We start from the raw sequence: 23,717 nt of genomic DNA on the forward strand, positions 1-23,717 counted from the left end.
TAGAATAAAGAAATAAACTTGATTAGTGAAAAGGTAGCAAATTTAAATTCTAAAATTCACATGTGAAAACTGAGTTTCACTATACCATTAAATTCAGCAAATTTATTCATTTACTTAACAAGCATTTGTTACTACTTCTTTTATACTAGTGACTATGTTTGATGTTAAGAAAAAGAAAAATAGATGGAAATGAACATTCAACTTGTTTTACCTGTTAAGATAGAAGAACCAGAAGACAAGTTAAAATGCAAGCTAAAAAAAAAAATATATATATATATATATATATATATGTATATATATATATAGCTTTATTTTGATACATATACAGTTCTAAAGGAGCACAGAGAACAGAACAACTTTTTTTGGGTATTGCAAAGAATATTATAATGAGGACATGATATCTGATCTGGGTCTTTAATTTGTTCCAACCCGTAGACTATGAAAGAGCCTAATGTGTCTAAGGATGGTAAAAAGTTTCATGGACCACAATGTAAGAGATGGAGTAGGAAGACTGGAGAGATTTGTAGCAAATGAAGTTGAAATACATAGATTAGGCTTATGCTACAAAATGTATACCTACATTTTAGACCTAGCTAAGGGTTTCAGTGTGTCTACAATTTTAATACTGGTAAGTGGATGATTTATTTGTATTTTAAGCATGGCAGCTGGAGTGGCAGCATGACAAGTCAAATGGAACTAGATAAATTGGCTGTATATAAACCAACTAGAAGTTTGTTTTAAAATATTTCCAGTGGCAGATATGAGGGCCTGATCTCAAGCAGCAACAATGGAAGGAAAGAAGAGAGGACAGATTTTTAAACAGCTATCTGGGGAACATTTGATAAGGTTCTATTTGAAAGATGATGAACAGTATTACCATTAAGTGAAAAGAATAGAACAATTCCCTTTTCTCTTTTCACATTCTTTGAAATCAAAGAAATCATTTTTAATTTCATTCTTGGGAATTGAAATACAATATTTAGCTGCTCCTTCATTCTAATCCATATGAGACTTTTTCTAGGATGGTAAGCATTAGTGATTGGCAATTGAATAAATGAATGAATCAATAAAAATGTAAACATACTCTGTACATTTACACTACTTAATCTAAAGTATTGTTAAATATATGCTTTATTAAATATTTGACAACATATGTTGGCTTCCTGTCACATTAGAATATAGGCTCCATCATCAGTTATGTTGTCTATACTGATATTTAATGCCAGTATTTTCTGTCTCATCACATAGCTTTGCATTATCTGATGTTCACTGCTATCTCTGTGTCATGTCATTAACTTGCAATTTCTGTGTCATTAATAGATTTAGAAAATTTATTCCAAAATATTTATGAAATTTAAAATAATTTTCCAATCAATGTTTATCAGCAGAATATCCTATTATTAAGAATTTTTCATTCAACAACTTATTTAGGGGCAATCTAATAGAAATTGTGTGAATGTATATTTCTTTTTTAAAACATTTTCTCTTCTCATATGACTGCATATTTACCAAATTTTCAAAGTTTATGTCAAATGCTCTTTTTTAATTTAAATTTATTTATTTTAATTGGAGGCTAATTACTTTACAATATTGTATTGGTTTTGCCATACATCAACATGAATCTGCCACAGGTGTACACGTGTTCCCCATCCTGAACCCCCCTCCCTCCTCCCTCCCCGTACCATCCCTCTGGGTCATCCCAGTGCACCAGCCCCAAGCATCCTGTATCCTGCATCGAACCTGAACTAGTGATTCATTTCTTATATGATATTATACATGTTTCAATGCCATTCTCCCAAATCATCCTCCCCTCTCCCTCTCCCACAGAGTCCAAAGACTGTTCTATACATCTGTGTCTCTTCTGCTGTCTCGCATACAGGGTTATCGTTACCATCTTTCTAAATTCCATATGTATGCATTGGTATACTGTATTTTTATAGCTTTTCCTCATTTACCTCAATATATATACTTGTTACTCTTCTGATTCTCATAATCATGGTACCTCTTCCACTGTATAATATTTTCTATTATGTTTTATTTTACTATCTCACTAGAAAGTTCTTGGAGAGTTAAGATAGCATCACATTCTCCTCTGTAGATATTATAAAAAAAAAAAATACACACACACACACATTTGTGATGAAAACTCTCCAGAAAGTGGGCACTGAGGGAATATACCTCAACATAAGAAAGGGTATACATGATAAGCCTACAACAAACATCATTCTCAACAGTGAAAAGGTGAAATCATTTCCTCTAAGATCAGGAACAAGACAAGGATGCCCACTCCTTCTACTTTTATTCAACATAGTTTTGGACATTCTAGGAATAGCAATCAGAGAAGAAAAAGAAATAAAGGGAATCTAAATTGGAAAAGAAGAAGTGAAATTGTCACATTTGCAGATGACATGTTACTATGCATAGAAAAATCTAAAGATGCTACAAAAAACTACTAGAACCTATTAATAATTTTGGTAGAATTCCAGGATACAAAATTAATACACAGAAATCTGTTACAATTCTATACACTAAAAACAAAGGATCAGAAAGAGCAACTCAAGAAACAATCTCATTTACCATCTCATCAAAAATAATAAAATACCTAGGAATAATCCTATGTAAGCAGGTAAATGACTCATACTCTGAAAGCTATATGATGCTGATGAAAGAAATCAAACATGACAAAAACAGGCAGAGAGATATACCTGTTTTTGAATGGGAAGAATCAATATTGTTAAAATTACCATGCTACACAAGGGAATCTATGGATGCAATACAACCCATTTCAAATTACCAGTGACATTTTTTGCAGAACTAGAACTATTTTTTTTTTTATTTGTATGGAAACACCCATGATCCCAAATGACCAAAGCAATATTGAGATAAAATACCCAGAAATAAACCCAGGCACTTATAGTCCATTAATCTACAACAAAGGAGGCAAGACTACACAATGGAAAAAAGACAGTCTCTCTTCAATAAATGATGCTAAGAAATCTGGATAGTTACATGTAATAAAATCAAATTAGAACATTCTTTAATATCACCACAAAATTATATTCAAAATGGATTAAAGACCCAAACATAAGACTGGATATTGTAAGAGTCTTAGAGGAAAATATAGGCAGAACACACTGTGACATAAATCACAGAAATACCTTTTCAATCTATCTCATAGTAAAATGTAAACAGAACCAAAAATAAGCAAATGGGACCTAATTAAACTCAGAAACTTTTATACAGCAAAAGAAACCTAAACAAATTGAAAAGAAAACCCATGAATTGGATAAAATTTTTGCAAACAATGTGACTGACAAAGGAGCAGTCTTCAAAATTTACAAATATCTCATGTGGCTCAATACAAAAAAATCCATACAATCCAATAATTGAAAAAAAAAAATGGGCAGGAGACTTAAATATGTTTCTCCAAATTAACCACATGAATAGAAACCACTTTTCATGATTAGGCACATGAAAAGATTCTTGACATTACTAATTATTAGAGAAATCAAATCAAAATTACAATGAGGTATCACTTTACACCAGTCAAAATGGCCATCATCAAACATTCTACAAACAATAAAATCCAGAGAGGCTATAGAAAAAAGAGAATTCTCCTACACTGTTGGTGGAATGCAAATTGGTACAGCTCTATGGAGAACAATATGGAGGCTCCTTTTTAGTTCCTTAGAAACTAAAATAGAGCTACCATGTGATCAAGCAATCTCACTACTGGGAATATATTCAGGGGAAAACATAGTTCAAAAGGATACATGCACCCCAATATTCATGGTAGTGCTGTTTAGCAGTATCCAAGAAATGGAAGCAGCCTAAATGTCCATGGACAGATGAATAGAAAAAGATGTGCTACTTATATACAATAGAATATTACTCAACCATTAGAAAGAATAAAATGACACTTGCATCTACATTGATGGACCTGGAGATTATCATACTAAGTGAAGTAAATCAGACAAAGGAAGATAACTATATTTAAAATGGATAACCAATAAGGACCTATTGTAGTGCACAGGGAAGTCTGCTCAATACTTTATAATAATCTAAATGGGGAAAGAATTTGAAAAAAGAATATATACATATATATGTATAACTAAATCACTTTGCTGTACACCTGAAACTAACACAACATTGTTAATCAACTACATTCCAACATACTGGAGTGTGTAGCCTTTCCCTTCTGCAGGGGATCTTCTCAACCCAGGGATCAAACCCACGTCTCTCACGCACTGCAGGTGGATTCTTTACCAGCTGAGCCACAAGGGAAGCCCAAGAATGGACTGCTAAGAAGGCTTTAAAAGTTTATGTTAATAATCCATAGTTCAATTTTCAACATATTATTACATAAATGTATATATACCCATGGGGAATCATTTTTGAAACAAACTATCATGTATAGATTCTATACAGGTGTTAGGAAACACATACCTATAATTCTTAAGGAAATGAAGAATATTAAGAAATTTAACAACTTAAAGATACTTAATAACTGAATAAAAGCTTGGACAGATGGAAAGTTACACTGAGACAGAAACGTCTGTCTCATCCCTCAAATCCCTCATTTCCTCTTCTTGATGAACCCACTGCTTGGTTACACTGCCTGGTATTGCTAGTGGTGGTCATGTGACCAAATTCAAAGCAAAAGAATGTTAGCAAACAGAACTGCCATCACTTACATGGCCTACTCCATAAAACCTTTCCCATATAATCCCATTACACACTTTCCCCTCATGCATCAGTTGATACTCACACTCAGGTAAACCATGGAGTTAAATTGCTAAAAATGGCATTGTGTACAGCAGCTTCAGTCCTTGAAACACTGTATGCAACATTTATATCTCCATCAACCTCCCTCACACTTAAACTTTGTTAATCTGGCCCTACATTAGATCATTCAATTCAATTCAACTCAGTTACTCAGTCATGTCCGACTCTTTACAACCCCATGGACTGCAGCATTCCAGGCTTCTCTGTCCATCACCAACTCCCGGAGGCTACTCAAACTCATGTCCATCGAGTTGGTGATGTCATCCAACCATCTCATCCTCTGCTGTCCCCTTCTTTTCCCGCCTTCAATCTTTCCAAGCATCAGGATCTTTTACAGTGAGTCAAGTTCTTCGAATCAGGTAACCAAAGTACTGGAGTTCCAACTTCAGCATCAGTCCTTCCAATGAATATTCAGGATTAATTTCCTTTAGGATGGACTGTTGGATCTGTTGCAGTCCAAGGGACTCTCAAGAATCTTCTCCATCACCACAGTTCAAAAACTGAATCATTGGATGAGCAAAAAATAAACTTTTACTGTGTTATCAGGCCACTGAAATTCTAGTGTTCTTATTTTGGCAATTCAGTTCAGTTGCTCGGTCTTGTCCGACTCTTTGCAACTCCATGAATCGCAGCACTCCAGACCTCCCTGTCCATCACCAACTCCCGGAGTTCACTCAGACTCACATCCATCGAGTCAGTGATGCCATCCAGCCATCTCATCCTCTGTCGTCCCCTTCTCCTCCTGCCCCCAATCTCTCCCAGCATCAGAGTATTTTCCAATGAGTCAACTCTTCACATGAGGTGGCCAAAGTACTGGAGTTTCAGCTTTAGCATCATTCCTTCCAAAGAAATCCCAGGGCTGATCTCCTTCAGAGTGGACTGGTTGGATCAACCTCATTTAAAGTGATTGGGCTTCCCTGGTGGCTCAAATGGTAAAGAATCTGCCTGCGATATGGGAGACTCAGGTTCAATCCATTGGTCAGGAAGATGTCCTGGAGAAGAAACTTGCAACCCATTCCAGTATCCTTGCCTGGAGAATCCCATGGACAGAAAAGCCTGGTGGACCATGGGGTAATAAAGTGTCAGACACGATAGAGTGACTACCTAATATGATGTGATGTACTATCTTTAAGAAGGTACTGTTATAAAATCTCTAATTTGTTTCTGGATTAGCTGTCAATTGATAGGCAGAGGACAAACAAATACAACAAGTTGGAAGACTCTGGCACCTGGTTATTACTATGTAAAACATCTGATAAAATTATCTTCTATAATAAATCAGAAGGCACATCATGTGCCTATTGAATTGTGGCTCTAAGGGAAATGGTTGGAAAGAGCAATAGTGTTATCTGTGTTCCTGATCATTTTCTCTTAATTTATCAACCCAAAGAAATGTACTCTGGCAAAAATTGGTCACTAAGAAAAGAAATAGAAGAACCCAGAAATGAAGGGACTTAAAGCTTTAAAAACTCAATAGATAAAGAGTAAACAATGTTCAAGTCTTTTTAGTGTGCTTTTCAGAATGCTACGTATTGCTCTGTGGTACTGCATGCCTGTGTTTTATTTATAAGTAACAAATAAGTTAGACTTTGGGATCAAATAAATACAGAAGGTAATACATTCCTCAAATTTAAAAGCAAAAGTGAGGCATGATTTCCATATGTGTTAGTTTTTGTTCACTGCAAAATTAATTACCATTGCTATAATGGCTTAAAAAGTATTCAATTATTAGCTCTTAGTCCTCTAGGTCAGAAATCCAGCATGATGTCCTGGGTTCTCTGCTCATGGTACTGCCAAAAGGTATAAAAACATTGGCCAATATGAATTCTCACCCACAGACATTGGGGAAAATTTTTCTTCCAAGTTATTCTTGTTGCCAAAATTCAGTTCCATGTGCTTGAAGGACTGAGATTCCTGTTTACTTGTAGGCTATCAGCCAGTGGCTACTCGCAGCTTCTAGAGACCATAAGCATTCCTTGTCATGTGCCACATCTATCTTCAACTCAACAATAAAAATTATATTTTTCTTGGGTTTCAAATCTTTGATTTTTCTTTCCTTCAATAAGCTAAAGAAAAATCTGTTTTTTTAAAATCCTCACCTGACCACATCAGTCCCCTTAGATTATCTTCCTAACTTAGAGATAATTGATTTATTATCAATTTAGGAAATTTAATTGTGACTGCAAAAGCTTTTCATAACCAAACCTAGATTCAGTTCAGTTCAGTCGCTCAGTCGTGTCCGACTCCTTGCGACCCCATGAATCTCAGCACACCAGGCCTCCCTGTCCCTCACTAACTCCTGGAGTTCACTCAGACTCACGTCCATCGAGTTGGTGATTCCATCCAGCCATCTCATCCTCTGTCGTCCCCTTCTCCTCCTGTCCCCAATCCCTCCCAGCATCAGAGTCTTTTCCAGTGAGTCAACTCTTCGCATGAGGTGGCCAAAGTACTGGAGTTTCAGCTTTAGCATCATTCCTTCCAAAGAACACCCAAGACTGATCTCCTTTAGAATGGACTGTTGATTTAATAACAGAGAACATGTATGTGTACACTAGGGACCTGGAATCTTGGGGGTCATCTTAGAAACCTTCCTACTCGATTACAACCATCAACTCTTTCATCCTATTCACCTGTTAACATCTCACTATGACTCTGCATGGGGTGGCACATTCTGTTTTCCAGGTCAACTGTTTGCTGAAGCAAGCTGTAAGGGTGGCTGGGAAAGAGAGGGGAGTTAAATTATTATTCTTATATTATTATTTTGTGAGATAAATAATCTCAGAGTCAAAGACAAAATTTTTTCTTGTCATTTAGAAACATAACTGTTAAAAATCTTCCTATGTAACACTATCAAATATCTAGTCCCTCAGCAGCTGTAACTCACAAATACCTCAGTGAGCTTATTGCTTTAATATATAATATGTTTTTATTTTTATATTTTATTGTTCTCTAACTTCACTGAATTTGTCATCACTTCATGAACCTCTAGCATAATTTTAATTCTAAAAATATGTAAATAGTGATGTAAAGTTGAGAGAGTTAAAATTTTATTCTCATCTTATCACAAACACTTCTAACGACTTAAATTTTTTAGTATAAATTTATTTATTTTAATTGGAGGTTAATTACTTTACAATATTGTGTTTGTTTTGCCATACATCAACATGAATCTGCCACAGGTGTACACGTGTTCCCCATCCTGAACCCCCCTCCCACCTCCCTCCCTGTACCATCCCTCTGGGTCATCCCAGTGCACCAGCCCCGAGCATCCTGTATCCTGCATCGAACCTGGACTGGAGACTCGTTTCATATATGGTATTATACATGTTTCAATGCCATTCTCCCTAATCATCCCACCCTTTCCCTCTCCCACAGAGTCCAAAAGACTCTTCTATATATCTGTGTCTCTCTTGCTGTCTCACTTACAGGGTTATCATTACCGTCTTTCTAAATTCCATATATAGCATTAGTTACTGTATTGGTGTTTTTCTTTCTGGCTTACTTCACTCTGTATAATAGGCTCCAGTTTCATCCACCTCATTAGAACTGATTCAAATGTATTCTTTTTAATGGCTGAGTAATACTCCATTGTGTATATGTACTACAGCTTTCTTATCCATTCATCTGCTGATGGACATCTAGGTTGCTTCCATGTGCTGGCTATTATAAACAGTGCTGCGATGAACATTGGGGTGCATGTGTGTCTTTCAATTCTGGTTTTCTTGGTGTGTATGGATGTAGAGGAAATTTAAATGCCTAGTAAATAAGATGTTGATACATACAAAATGCATATTTTTTTATATTTTTGGATATATCAGTTATATCAGATAATACGGTTCCATCACCATATAGTTATACTTTTTTGTGTGTAATGAGAGTTTTTAAGGTTTACTCTCTTAGCAACTATCTAATATGAAATAAAATAAAGTATTATTAACTGTAGTCAGCACGCGGTGCATTACATCCCAATACTTCTTTACTTTATTACTGGATGTTCATACTGTTGCCCCCTTCACTCCTCTTACCCAGTTCCCAACTCTTCTCACCTCTGACAACCACCAGTCTATTCTTTGTATATATGGGTTTTGTTTTTGTTTGTTTGTTTTGCCTTCTAAATAAAAGATCAAAAAGCAACTGAATGTTTCTCTCCAAATGGTGAGTAAATATTTTTTAAATAAAATAACCCTAAAGCAGAGGTGATATTTTGATGGAGATCTAAATGTATCTTGAATCTGTGATTTCTACTCTAGATAACAAGTGTCTTCCTCTATAGAGAAAGATTTTTGTTACTGCCCAACATTCTTGCTAATCTTTTTGATCAATGAAAGGAAATGATATCACAGGATGTATTATGAATCTTCAAGGCTTGAATATTGGAATAGCAATTGGTTATCAATGTATAGTTGGAATGACATCCAAATTAAGCTACTAATATTTTAGTTAGAGGCTAATAAGGATACAGTTCCCTTAATGTATGTAAAGAGAACAGTGAGCTACAATGAAAACTTAAAATCTTGCTTACAATATTCTCAAAATTATTCATCTGATACCAACAAACACAAAAGTCCATATATTGGTACTGTAAATAAGTACAGTTTATATGATCATTTTAAATGTGTCTATGATTAGTCTTTAAAATGCAGATTGACTTCTCTTAAATTACCTATTTGCACCATAGCAAACATGCTGAAAATTCAAAGAAAGCATTCAGAATAAATTAAAAGTTGAAGTATTTTACATACCATTCCTATCTTTTATATCTTAGAACTGTTACTCATATTCAGCTGACAGAGGGAAAAATGAGGTCTAGGAAGGGTGATTTGCCAGGCTTGATTAAGGTGAAGTATGTGGAATGCATTGCTCCATTCAGGCACTCGCAATTCCTTAGCTCACTCATCTGGCATGATTCCATTTTTATGTCCTAAATGCTATAGAATGAGTGAATGCATGACTGCTGTATCAGGAAGTCTGTGCAAAATACATGACTTCAGCAAATCTTTGACAAGCACCATTCATTAATCTTTGTTTCATAATTCTCACCAGTATGCACACCCTGACTTTCTGTCCCTATCTGCAAGTAAATTGGTTTTTAAGAAAATGAAAAGGTCAGCAGAAGATGTTGGAGTACACATTTTTCTGTTGAAACCAATTGGTAGACCTGGGAAGCAATGTTAATGGTTAAAGTTAGTAGAACTTATCCATATTTCAACTGAGTCATTAATTTATATTAGCAATAATATTGTTTGGATGCCCATTTAACAATAAAAATGAATGAATCTACAGCAAGTATATGAAAAATGTTTAGCTTACAGACTTTTATGGTCTTAAAATATAGTTATGTAAAACAGTTCAACTCTAGTGAAATGTTAGGAGCAGTATCTGGTTTTCAGGTCCAAATTTTTTTTTAGAAGTTTAATTAGAGTTATTTTCCCTATAACAATGAATTAGGTTAACTTGAACAAATTCTTATAATGAGAATAAATAGAAAATCTAGAAAATATATATCTAAATATGTTATAATATATACAGCTACATGGTTATAAGCAGAAGCAGAATTGAAATATGAAAGAAAAAAGAATTCTACAAATACTTGGTGACTTTTTTCTATCTTATGAGGTTTAGAATTTGAGAGAAACTTTAATCACAAGGCTAAAAGGACAAAAATTGAAATTTATGACCTACCAAGAAGTAAGAGCACTGATAAACCCAATAAGCACTATGAAAGAAAAGCGATGTTCTACACCTTAGGTGTACAGGTTAACTGGAAACTAACCATCCTGACTAAGACTGAAGCATAGCTTCAAATTATTTCAAAACTAGATTGGATTAAGTTGATTTGAGATTGCTGTTGGCTTTAGTCCTCTTGGAGAAGAAAATAAAAATGTGAAAAACTAAAATTATTTTGGAACTCAAATTATCTCTACTATTTTTATCTACAACTTCCAACATTTAATCAAAAATAACTGCACATATAGAGATAGACAATTTGATATTAGAGATAGATTCATAGGGAATGTAGATGAGGAAAGTATATCATGTATTAAACAAATAAAATTCTGCTTAAAATGTTGAAAAAATCCTAGAGGAGTTTTATAATCCTGTCAGGAGTCTTAATATTTCAAAAAGAACCAAGTGAAATTCCTAGAGTTGAAATATACAAGTAACAGAAACTAAGACTGTGAAGGATGAAATTAAGAGATTAGTCAAAGCTGGAAAAAAAAAGAAAATGAGAATATACAACAGAAGAAGTGCTGAGAAAAAAGATTGAAGTGATTAAAAGAATGCATAAAAAATGTATAAGAGACAAGAGGTTTTAGTGAAATGTTTGTCATACATTTCAATTGGAGTCTCAGAGAAGACAGAATAAAAATTTAAAAGATATAATATTTGAAGACATAGTGGTTGGGAATTATCAAAATTTTGCTAAGTGATACCAATCACAATGAGCTCAGTTAGATAAATGCAAAACAAATCATGCCTAGATGAAGCATGGCAATTTTGCTGAAAACCAGAGTAAAGGTATGGAAAATGTTAAAGAATTTTCACCAAAGAATACAAAGAAAAACTGTGTCTGACAGGTGAATCTTATATTGGAATCAAAGATACTAGAGGAGTCCATCTTCTATTTTATGATCTGTAATGCCATTTCTTATATTTTAATAAATAAATTGTTCCATGTATTTGTACTTGAGCAGTAATACCATGTTTTATTTAATAAAACTATTTAATATATCCTCTCCTTCCTTGAACTTCTTTCATAGGAAAATTTTGCTTCCACATGGTTCATATCAATTTCCACAAAATAGCTGGTTACTATTTCATTGACACTGAACCAAACCTCTAAGTCAATCTGTGGAATACAAATATCTTCATAATACTGACTTTTCCAATGGCTTATATAGATATTTAATTTATTACAATATAGCTCTTGTACAACTTTTGCTGGATTTATTTCTAAATAGTGTTTATTAATTTTTAAATATTGCAATGTTTTATTTTTAAGTTCAATTTTTGATATTTTATTAATAAAAGGGAATGTATCCAACCTCTTCTTATTGATCTTATAACTAGAATTTGGACTATAAAATTTTTGTTTCAGTTAACTTTCACTCAGGATAACTATTGTATACTTATCATTTTGGTTAACCATCTATTCTTAAAATTAAATCTTAGAGATATTTTGAAGTCTTTTCTTTTTCTCTTAGACTATTTGATTAGCTTCTCTCAGGTAAGTAGGGGCAAAGACCTGCCTAAGATAACTTTCAACTAGATCATTAGCTTATAGTTCTAGCAGTACAAAATACAGTCAATTTTTATGTCAAGTATATTTGACAGTAGACTATTTTTAGGAAATCCCAGAAGAGAGAGAGTTGGGATTTTAGGCAAAAAAAAAGAAAGAAAGAAAAGTGTCCCAAACATATTCTGAATTTTAGTATTTTTTTAGTTTTACCCAACTGGAAGAAAAAAAAAAAAAAAAACTTTTCCAAATAAGAATTTTCTGATTTAACCTACTATTCAGGCCTTGCCTCATACATAATACTCAGGCAATTAAAAGCTTCCTGTTACTTTATAATAGCTCTTGACTTGCATTTCTTGTATGTTTGGTGATTGTTACAATTCCCTTACTTTTGTAGCAGCATACCTTTTTTTTAAGGGATAAATTATTGTATTTTATCCAGCATAATTTTTATCACATATTGGAAAGTTTTATCTTAATGTGTGATCTGCTTAAAGGAGAAACATGATTATCTCAAGTTTATAGATTTTTTGAGCTGGATGATTGAATTAAACCATAAATTCAATTGAAATTTTCAATTATAGAAATTTCAGACCCTTATTGAACTGAATATCTTCTTAATGAAACAATTTTCTTCCCCTTGGGACCACAGATAAAAAACCAAGCTACTTTTCCTTTCTTTGACATTGTAGAAAGCCATCTATCTTGTTTTTGTTTTTTTTTTTGTTTTTTTTTTTTAAGTTTTTATTTTGTATTGGAGTACAGCAGATTAGCAAAAAAAGGTGTTGTGATACTTTCAGGTGCCATTTACTTTCTAATTGTCACTCCTGCCTTTTTTTTTTAAATTTAGATACTTCATTTCCAATTTGTGCTATATGGAATTTTTTTCTGAATGAAATAACTTTCAAAGGTGTTTTAAGACTTAATAGAAAATGGACTCAGTAAATAGAATTGTACTATTTTGGGTGGAATACTACAATTATTTAATATATCAAAGAATACTTCTCAAATAGAAATAATGTACAAATAAAGAGACTACGTGTGGTGAACTTGCAATGGTTTTTATGCCTCTTTTGTTGCACAGAATAAAAATGATCCAAGTTCTTGCATTGTGCTTGGACATTCCAGTGGGTAATACTATCTCTTCCATTTTCTCTTTGGACTCCAGTGTATCTTTTATGTTAATTTATCATGTCTAATAGGTGAGAGGTTTGTGTTTGCTTTAGAAAAGAACTGATAAAATTTGCATTGTACAATACCCGAGAGATGATGATGCAATATTTTCCTTTGTTCCTTTTTCTATTACCAGTGTCCTGAAATATATTATCGGTAAAACTCCACACAGAAAAACTGCCCAAGAGATCATACTGTTCTTCATAGAATAGTAATCTGTTACACACTACAAGCTTACAGTTATTGAATACCTTTAATTATTAAGACTATGCCTAAGTAAAATAGATTTCGAATTTTGATATTACAGTTACATTTAAAACACAGAGGAAACTAAGAATATAATGTACTATCTAAACTTTCTGAAATTCACTAAATTATGATACACTGAAATTCTATTGGAAAACTAACAAAAATACATGTACCAATCTTTATTGATAAGATATTTAAGTAGATACTTTTTGATATTTATAACATTTCATTATTAGTTATGGCTTTTATATCTTCAAGTATAACTTTTTAAAACATCTTTTTTAGATAAATTAATATTCTTTTTTTTGGTGGACACAATAAAAACAATAAATGACAAAGTATGACTTACGTGCTGATAATACGTTACACTTTTATAGCTCTGTATACTTCACAAAGCACTGAACTTTTTGTGTTACCCATCACAGTTAATATATTCACTGCTCTGCTGCTTAATCGCTTCAGTCATGTCCAACTCTTTGTGACTCCATAGACCATAGCCCTCTAGACTCCTCTGTCCATGGGATTCCCCAGGCAAAAATACTGGAATGGGTTGCCATGCCCTCCTCCAGATGATCTTCCTGACCCAGGAATCAAACCCTTGTCTTCTGTGTCTCCTGCATTGCAGGTGCGTGCTTTACCACTGAGCAGCCCAACATCCTAAATAATAGACTCTTAGACATTTTGGCAGCCTGCTGGTGGTGGTGTGTATATTTAAAAGTAGGCTGGTCTGCTATTCCCCACCTTTCTACTCCAACCTACAGAGGAGGTCAGTCTCCCAGAAATGACCTTTACAGAACATAAAGCATGCAAGCTGACTGAATGTTGCATAGACACCTCTTCACTTCTGCATACTAAATATCAAATAAAACTCCAAAACTGTCCAGACAGGATATCCATATCTATATAGAGCTATAAAGGTAGGTATCTACACTCATCTACCTATCTACCTGGAGGCACTTCAAGTAAAATGACATATATCTATATTTTACATCCTGTAGAAATATAGTCTAAAAATTCTTAGTGCTCCTTAATTTTAAATATAATGAAACTGGATGCTTGGGGCTGGTGCACTGGGACGACCCACAGGGATGGTGTGGGGAGGGAGGAGGGAGGAGGGTTCAGGATGGGGAGCACGTGTATACCTGTGGCGGATTCATTTTGATATTTGGCAAAACTAATACAATTATGTAAAGTTTAAAAATAAAATAAAATTTTTAAAAAAAGTATAAAAAAAATAAATTAAATAAATATAATGAAACAGCCTGCATCCCACATATGGTCTAGAGTTCACTCAATCTTTGCCATTGCTATTTTAATTCATTTTTGTACTATCTATTCTAGTCAGTTTCTTGCCATTTTGTGGATAAAATAAACATACTTAATTTAAATATATCATTTTAAAAATGAAGGTACCAAAAAGTATTACAATCACTCTACTGCTTCAATACCTAAGTTGCACTCTCAATCATGTGATTAAAAACACTTAAAGTAAAAATTATTTTAGTTTATAATCTATGGGAATTATCAATCATAGATTCTGATGTAATATCTAAAGTTTTACAATTTTATTTAACCAACAGAAAGCCTTTGGAATTATTTAACTTAAGATTTCTGTAGATTTATATTAAAGACATACTTGAGATCATCTACTTGCACAATGTAATAGCCTTTAGAAGGGAAATATCTAAATTAGAGTTTTTCCAGAATATTATTAAATGAAAATAAATAATGAGCAAAACTCAATGTTATCAGAGTAGAAGAGAGAAAAATATATAATTCATCCAAAATACACAACTTGAATCTTTCTACCTGTACAATCTTAAAATTATACTTAGAAATAAATATTCATTAGGAATTCAAATTTGGTTTTATATATATGAATACTATATTTATAAAAAAGGAGACAAGATACTTCTGGATTTGTGAATGTAACCTTATCTGGACTTACAGATAATTAAATTAAAATCATTCATTAATCAGAAATTAGTCCAATTGTTACAATAGTCTGGTGAGATGCTCTTTATTAGAAAAAAAAATTCATTGGAATTTTCTGTTTTAAGGACAACTATTTTTTTTTTTAAGTTCAAGTTATGTATTGGGACTCTGTATCTATCTTTATAAATAAAGTAAGTTTTCTTACATAAATATTAAAAATATGCTTGAAATTAAATCAAATTGCCAACATCAACTGGATCATCGAAAAGGCAACAGAGTTCCAGAAAAAAATCTATTTCTGCTTTATTGACTATGCCAAAGTCTTTGTGTGGATAGCAACAACCTGTGGAAAATTCTTAAAGAGATGGGAATGACAGACCACCTGACATGTCTCCTGAGAAATCTGTGTGGCGATCAGGAAGCAACAATTAGAATTGGACATGGAACAACAGACTGGTGCCAAATCGGGAAAGGAGTATTTCAAGGCTGTATATTGTCATCCTGCTTCAGTTCGGTTCAGTCGCTCAGTTGTGTCCGACTCTTTGCGACCCCATGAATCGCAGCACGCAAGGCCTCCCTGTCCATCACCAACTCCCGGAGTTCACTCAGACTCACGTTCATTGAGTCAGTGATGCCATCCAGCCATCTCATCCTCTGTTGTCCCCTTCTCCTCCTGCCCCCAATCCCTCCCAGCATCAGAGTCTTTTCCAATGAGTCAACTCTTCACATGAGGTGGCCAAAGTACTGAAGTTTCAGCTTTAGCATCATTCCTTCCAAAGAAATCCCAGGGCTGATCTCCTTCAGAATGGACTGGTTGGATCTCCTTGCAGTCCAAGGGACTCTCAAGAGTCTTCTCCAACACCACAGTTCAAAGGCATCAATTCTTCGGCACTCAGCCTTCTTCACAGTCCAACTCTCACATCCATACATGACCACAGGAAAAACCATAGCCTTGACTAGACGGACTTTTGTTGGCAAAGTAATGTCTCTGCTTTTGAATATGCTATCTAGGTTGGTCATAACTTTCCTTTCAAGGAGTAAGCGTCTTTTAATTTCATGGCTGCAGTCACCATCTGCAGTGATTTTGGAGGCCAAAAAAATAAAGTCTGACACTGTTTCCACTGTTTCCCCATCTATTTCCCATGAAGTGATGGGACTGGATGCCATGATCTTCATTTTCTGAATGTTGAGCTTTAAGTCAACTTTTTCACTCTCCACTTTCACTTTCATCAAAAGGCTTTTTAGTTCCTCTTCACTTTCTGCCATAAGGGTGGTATCATCTGCATATCTGAGGTTATTGATATTCTCCCAGCAATCTTGATTCCAGCTTGTGTTTCTTCCAGTCCAGCGTTTCTCATGATGTACTCTGCATATAAGTTAAATAAGCAGGGTGACAATATACAGCCTTGACGGACTCCTTTTCCTATTTGGAGCCAGTCTGTTGTTCCATGTCCAGTTCTTACTGTTGCTTCCTGACCTGCATACAGATTTCTCAAGAGGCAGATCAGGTGGTCTGGTATTCCCATCTCTTTCAGAATTTCCCACAGTTTATTGTGATCCACACAGTCAAAGGCTTTGGCATAGTCAAAAAAGCATAAATAGATGCTTTTCTGGAACTCTCTTGCTTTTTCCATGATCCAGTGGATGTTGGCAATTTGATCTCTGCTTCCTCTGCCTTTTCTAAAACCAGCTTGAACATCAGGAAGTTCTTGGTGCATGTATTGCTGAAGCCTGGCTTGGAGAATTTTGAGCATTACTTTACTAGCGTGTGAGATGAGTGCAATTGTGCTGTAGTTTGAGCATTCTTTGGCATTACCTTTTTTTGGGGATTGGAATGAAAACCGACCTTTCCCAGTCCTGTGGCCACTGTTGAGTTTTCCAAATTTGCTAGCATATTGAGTGCAGCAGTTTCACAGCATCATCCTGCTTATTTACCTTATATGCAGAGTACATCATGAGAAATGATGGGCTGGATGAAACACAAGCTGGAATCAAGATTGGTGGGAGAACTATCAATAACCTCAGATATGCAGATGACACCACCCTTATGGCAGAAAGTGAAGAAGAACTACAGAGCCTCTTAATGAAAGTGAAAGAGGAGAGCGAAAAAGCTGGCTTAAAACTCAACTATCAGGAAACTAAGATCATGGCATCTGGCCCCATCACTTCATAGCAAATAGCCAGGGAAACAGTGGAAACAGTGACAGACTTTATTTTGGGGGGCTCCAAAATCACTGCAGATGGTGATTGCAGCCATGAAATTAAAAGATGCTTGCTCCTTGGAAGGAAAGTTATGACCAACATAGACAGTATATTAAAAAGCAGAGACATTACTATGCCAACAAAGGTATGTCTAGTCAGAGCTATGGTTTTTCCAGTGGTTGTGTATGAATGTGAGTGTTGGACTATAAGGAAAGCTGAGCGCCGAAGAATTGATGCTTTTGAACAGTGGTGTTAGAGAAGACTCTTGAGAGTGCCTTGAACAGCAAGGAGATCCAACCAGTTCATCCTAAAGGAAATCAGTCTTGAATATTCATTGGAAGGATTGATCGTGAAGCTGAAACTCCAATACTTTGGTCACCTGATGCGAAGAACTGACTCATCTAAAAAGACCCTGATGCTGGGAAAGATTGAAGGCTGGAGGATAAGTGGATGACAGGGGATGAGATGGTTGGATGATATCACCGACTCAATGGACATGAGTTTGAGTAAACTCCAGGAGTTGTTAATGAACAAGGAAGCCTGGTGTTCTGCAGTCTATGGGCGTCACAAAGCGTTGGACACAACTGAACTGAACTGACTGAACTGAAAAATCATACTGTAACAGTAAGTATACAGTTTTCTGTTTTGGTGATTATAGATGAAAAAATATGCTGTACTGAAATCTTTAGGTAAAATTCAACCCAAGGGCAGACCATCAATTAAACAGCCCCTTCCTGATTCTTATTTAGTAAGAGCAGATTGTAAAAACCCAAGGTGTGCATATGTGAAATATTCATATATATCTTCTCTCACTTACTCTCATGATATATGTACTGAGAGAAGAACAGACTAATAAACAATGACAGGATTGGAGAGGGAGTTCTTGTCTCCTCTCTGACCTGCAGTGTCTTACAGACTTTTTCCTTCAGGAAGAGATGTCTGTAGGACTCTGACACCAGTGCAAGGGCAATATGGAAAGAAGAAAAAGAGAAGTAAACTTCTTTTTCCCCTTGTTAGAGAGTTTAGCTGAAGCACCTAAATTTGACAGTTCGTACCATTTTACAAAACCTTTGCCTTTCAAGCTATTAAGGAGCTGATAAAAGATAAAGGTTAATAAACTCTTCTTGCACACTTCAAGGAGACAATTACTTCTCTCTCTCCCTTGTAAAATCTGTTTTCTCTTAGATATTTCTTAAATCTGTCTCATTTTCTCTATTCTATTACCACTGCCTTAAGGTAGACTACTGTCAACTTTTGCATGGATTATTACACAGTCTCCCTGCCTACAGTCCTAAACTGTTCAATTTATCTCTCCCCCAAAATGCCAGAGTAATGCATCCTAAAATTCAAGCCATCATAAAATCTATTGTCCACACTTATAATGCAAAGTTCAAACTCTTTATGATTAAGTGCCCTGCATTGAACGTGACACGAGCTTCTGAAATATTTGCTTAGACAATAAATGGAAGACTAATGAACAAAGAAGTGAAGACAAGGCACTATCTAATCAGAGCCCAGCATGCTTTTCCTTCATCTCATACTTTTTTCTTTTTTTGCCATTTTACTTATTGTCTTCGTCTCATATTTTTGTTGTATACTTTTGCCATTCACATCACTCCCTACATAGACTGACTCCTTCCTCCTTTGCCTTACTAACATCTCAGTTCAGTTCAGTTCAGTCACTCAGTCGTGTCCGACTCTTTGCGACCCCATGAATTGCAGCACGCCAGGCCTCCCTGTCCATCACCAACTCCCAGGGTTCACCCAGACTCACGTCCATCGAGTCAGTGATGCCATCCAGCCATCTCATCCTCTGTCGTCCCCTTCATCTCCTGCCCCCAATCCCCATCTAGTCATCTTTAAAATTCAGCTCAGAGTCACTTTCTCGCTCTCCCCAAAGCATTTCAGCTATCAGAAACCTCCTCCCATATAATTCCAGATTAGCCAAGATATACATCTATTTTTGTCTGTGCAGCTCCACTGCATTTCAGTCACTTATTTTCATGTCTCTTTACCTAGATGAATTTCCTTGAGGACAGGGCTGTATCACTTACAAATATCTTCGCTTCCTAATATGAAATCCAGTCTCACCCTCATACATAGTCATTAACTCATATATGCTTATGAAAGGAATGCACGATTGGATAACTTAACTAATATTGAATGGTAATTACTTTTTCCCAATCTGTGTCTGTATGGGGGAGGAGGAGTTTATTAATGAATATAATTGTTCTCCTTTTAAATTTGTCACAGTTATATTAGTAAACATGTTTTACTGAAATATACATTAACTGAAAATTATTTTATGGTATATTGTAAAAATGTTATCACTTATTTGCCTCTATTCAGAAAATATCAAAGAGGCTGAACAGTTTACAAATATAAGGGCAAATGCTGCTATTATCTTGCTATGCTTTATTTAAATATTTCTTTACTGATTTAAATATTTGACTGGAAAGATGATTTTGTATTGAATATCATACATATATTTGGTCAACAAAGTTCCTTTAGATTGTGTCATAGAATTAATTAGTATATTTTAGCATGCTGATTAAATTGCCTTTTTGAATCATTTATGATGTATTAGGTGCTGTTGTACACATTGGGAATAGGGAAACTAATAAGATAAATAAATCCACATCATATTGGATATATTTTGAAAAGTGAGACAGCAATAAGATATGCAAAGAAATGAAAAGTAATAATCACTCAGATAGTGAAAAATTACCAGAAGGAAACAGAGTATGACAGGTGTAGTATTGGGAGCATTTTAGCTAGCATGGTCAGAAAAATGCTCTTTGGACAGCAGGACCATCCACTGAGAAAAAAATGACAAGATGAGATAGCTATAAGAAGATGTTCAAGAAGAGCCTTCCAGGCAAAGAAGGAGGGCATATGGAGTCTTAGTTACAAATAGACTTTCTGAGGCATATAACAGAAATGTTAGTGTGACTGAAATGTGTGAATCAAGAGGGGAGTGATAAGGGAAGGCCTGAAAGGTAAATATGAGTTATAATGATTATTTAGATTGCATTACTATTCTAGGACAAGCCATTGGAAAGTCTTCATCAGGGAAACAGTAATAAAATAGTCCAAAGAACTTGCTATTGGTTTAGATATGAGATACAGAGAACATAAAGGTATAAATGATGATTCCCAGTTTCTTGGCTTGAGAAACTGGGTCAGTGGGAGGTGTCTGCTGCTGCTACTGCTAAGTCGCTTCAGTCATGTCTGACTCTGTGCGACCCCATAGACGGCAGCCCACCAGGCTCCCCCATCCCTGGGATTCTCCAGGCAAGAACACTGGAGTGGGTTGCCATTTCCTTCTCCAATGCATGAAAGTGAAAAGTTAAAATGAAGTCACTCAGTCGTGTCTGACCCTCAGCAGCCCCATGGACTGCAGCTTTCCAGTCTCCTCAATCCATGGGATTTTCCAGGCAAGAGTACTGGAGTGGGGTGCCATTGCCTTCTCTGGGAGGTGTCTAGTCAGCTCAAACAGTTATAGTGAAATACTATAGATTGGGTGACTTAAACAACAGAAATTTATTTTCTTGGGGTTCAGGAGCCTGAAAGGTCAAGATCAGGGTACCAGCAAGGGTTGGTTCTAATGGGTGCCCTTTCCCTGGTTTCAAATAAAAGCTTCCTTCTGGGCACACACAGTCCTGATGACTGTGTTCTCACATGGTGGAAAGAGGATGATCTGGTGTCTCTTCCTCTTCTTACACAGGCAATGATTCCATCATTAAGGCAGGGTGAGGATCCATCCTCAAAAGCTCATCTAAACCTAATGTCTTCCAGGCTCCCACTTCTTAATACAATCACATTGGGAATAAAATCATCAATAAATGATTTTGGGGGTCACAAACACTCAGTCCATAACAGGTGGTGGGTGGATTGTGCAGAGGTAGAAATCAAGAATTGAGTTAGAATAATCTTGCCAAGGAAATGCACTGGTCATAAAAAACACCCTCTTCCAACAACACAAGAGAAGACTCTACACATGGACATCACCAGATGGTCAACACCAAAATCAGATTGATTATATTCTTTGCAGCCAAAGATGGAGAAACTCTATACAGTCAGCAAAAACAAGACCAGGAGCTAACTGTGGCTCAGACCATGAACTCCTTATTGCCAAATTCAGACTGAAATTGAAGAAAGTAGGGAAAACCACTAGACCATTCAGGTATGACCTAAATCAAATCCCTTATGATTATACAGTGGAAGTGAGAAATAGATTTAAGGGCCTAGATCTGATAGATAGAGTACCTGATGAACTATGGAATGAGGTTCGTGACATTGTACAGGAGACAGGGATTAAGAACATCCCCATGGAAAAGAAATGCAAAAAAGCAAAATGGCTGTCTGGAGAGGCCTTACAAATAGCTGTGAAAAGAAGAGAAGTGAAAAGCAAAGGAGAAAAGGAAAGATATAAACATATGAATGCAGAGTTCCAAAGAATAGCAAGAGATAAGAAAGCCTTCTTCAGCAATCACTGCAAAGAAATAGAGGAAAACAAAAGAATGGGAAAGACTAGGGATCTCTTCAAGAAAATTACAGATACCAAAGGAACATTTCATGCAAAGATGGGCTCGATAAAGGACAGAAATGGTATGGACCTAACAGAAGCAGAAGATATTAAGAAGAGGGGGCAAGAATACACAGAAGAACTGTACAAAAAACATCTTCACGACCCAGATAATCACGATGGTGTGATCACTGACCTAAAGCCAGACATCCTGGAATGTGAAGTCAAGTGGGCCTTAGAAAGCATCACTACAAACAAAGCTAGTGGAGGTGATGGAATTCCAGTTGAGCTATTCCAAATCCTGAAAGATGATGCTGTGAAAGTGCTGCTCTCAATATGTCAGCAAATTTGGGAAACTCAGCAGTGGCCACAGGACTGGAAAAAGTCAGTGTTCATTCGAATCCCAAAGAAAGGCAATGCCAAAGAATGCTCAAACTACTGCACAATTGCATTCATCTCACACGCTAGTAAAGTAATACTCAAAATTCTCCAAGCCAGGCTTCAGCCAATATGTGAACCGTGAACTTCCTGATGTTCAAGCTGGTTTTAGAAAAGGCAGAGGAACCAGAGATTAAATTGCCAACATCTGCTGGATCATGGAAAAAGCAAGAGAGTTCCAGAAAAGCATCTACTTCTGCTTTACTGACTATGCCAAAGCCTTTGACTGTGTGGATCACAATAAACAGTGGAAAATCCTCAAAGAGATGGGAATACCAGACCACCTGATCTGCCTCTTGAGAAATTTGTATGCAGGTCAGGAAGCAACAGTTAGAACTGGACATGGAACAACAGACTGGTTCCAAATAGGAAAAGGAGTACGTCAAGGCTGTATATTGTCACCCTGCTTATTTAACTTATATGCAGAGTACATCATGAGAAACACTGGACTGTAAGAAACACAAGCTGGAATCAAGATTGCCAGGAGAAATATCAATAACCTCAGACATGCAGATGACACCACCCTTATGGCAGAAAGTGAGGAGGAACTAAAATGCCTCTTAATGAAAGTGAAAGTGGAGAGTGAAAAAGTTGGCTTAAAGCTCAACATTCAGAAAATGGAGATCATGGCATCCGGTCCCATCACTTCATGGGAAATAGATGGGGAAACAGTGGAAACAGTGTCAGACTTTATTTTTGGGGGCTTCTTCTGTGAAGAAGGCTGAGTGCCGAAGAATTGATGTTTTTGAACTGTTGGAGAAGTTTGAACTGTTTGAAATGTTGGAGAAGACTCTTGAGAGTTGCTTGGACTGCAAGGAGACCCAACCAGTCCATTCTGAAGGAGATCAGCCCTGGGATTTCTTTGGAAGGAATGATGCTAAAGCTGAAACTCCAGTACTTTGGCCACCTCATGCGAAGAGTTGACTCATTGGAAAAGATTGATGCTGGGAGGGATTGTGGGCAAGAGGAGAAGGGGACGACAGAGGATGAGATGGCTGGATGGCATCACTGACTCGATGGAAGTGAGTCTGAGTGAACTCCGGGAGTTGGTGATGGACAGGGAGGCCTGGCGTGCTGCGATTCATTGGGTCACAAGGAGTCGGACATGACTGAAGGACTGATCTGATCTGCTCTGATCTGAATCTTGAGTTGAGAAACCTGTTATTAAAA

This window comes from Bos indicus x Bos taurus, chromosome 1, assembly GCF_003369695.1.
Source record: "Bos indicus x Bos taurus breed Angus x Brahman F1 hybrid chromosome 1, Bos_hybrid_MaternalHap_v2.0, whole genome shotgun sequence".
In the NCBI taxonomy this organism is placed as follows: domain Eukaryota; kingdom Metazoa; phylum Chordata; class Mammalia; order Artiodactyla; family Bovidae; genus Bos; species Bos indicus x Bos taurus.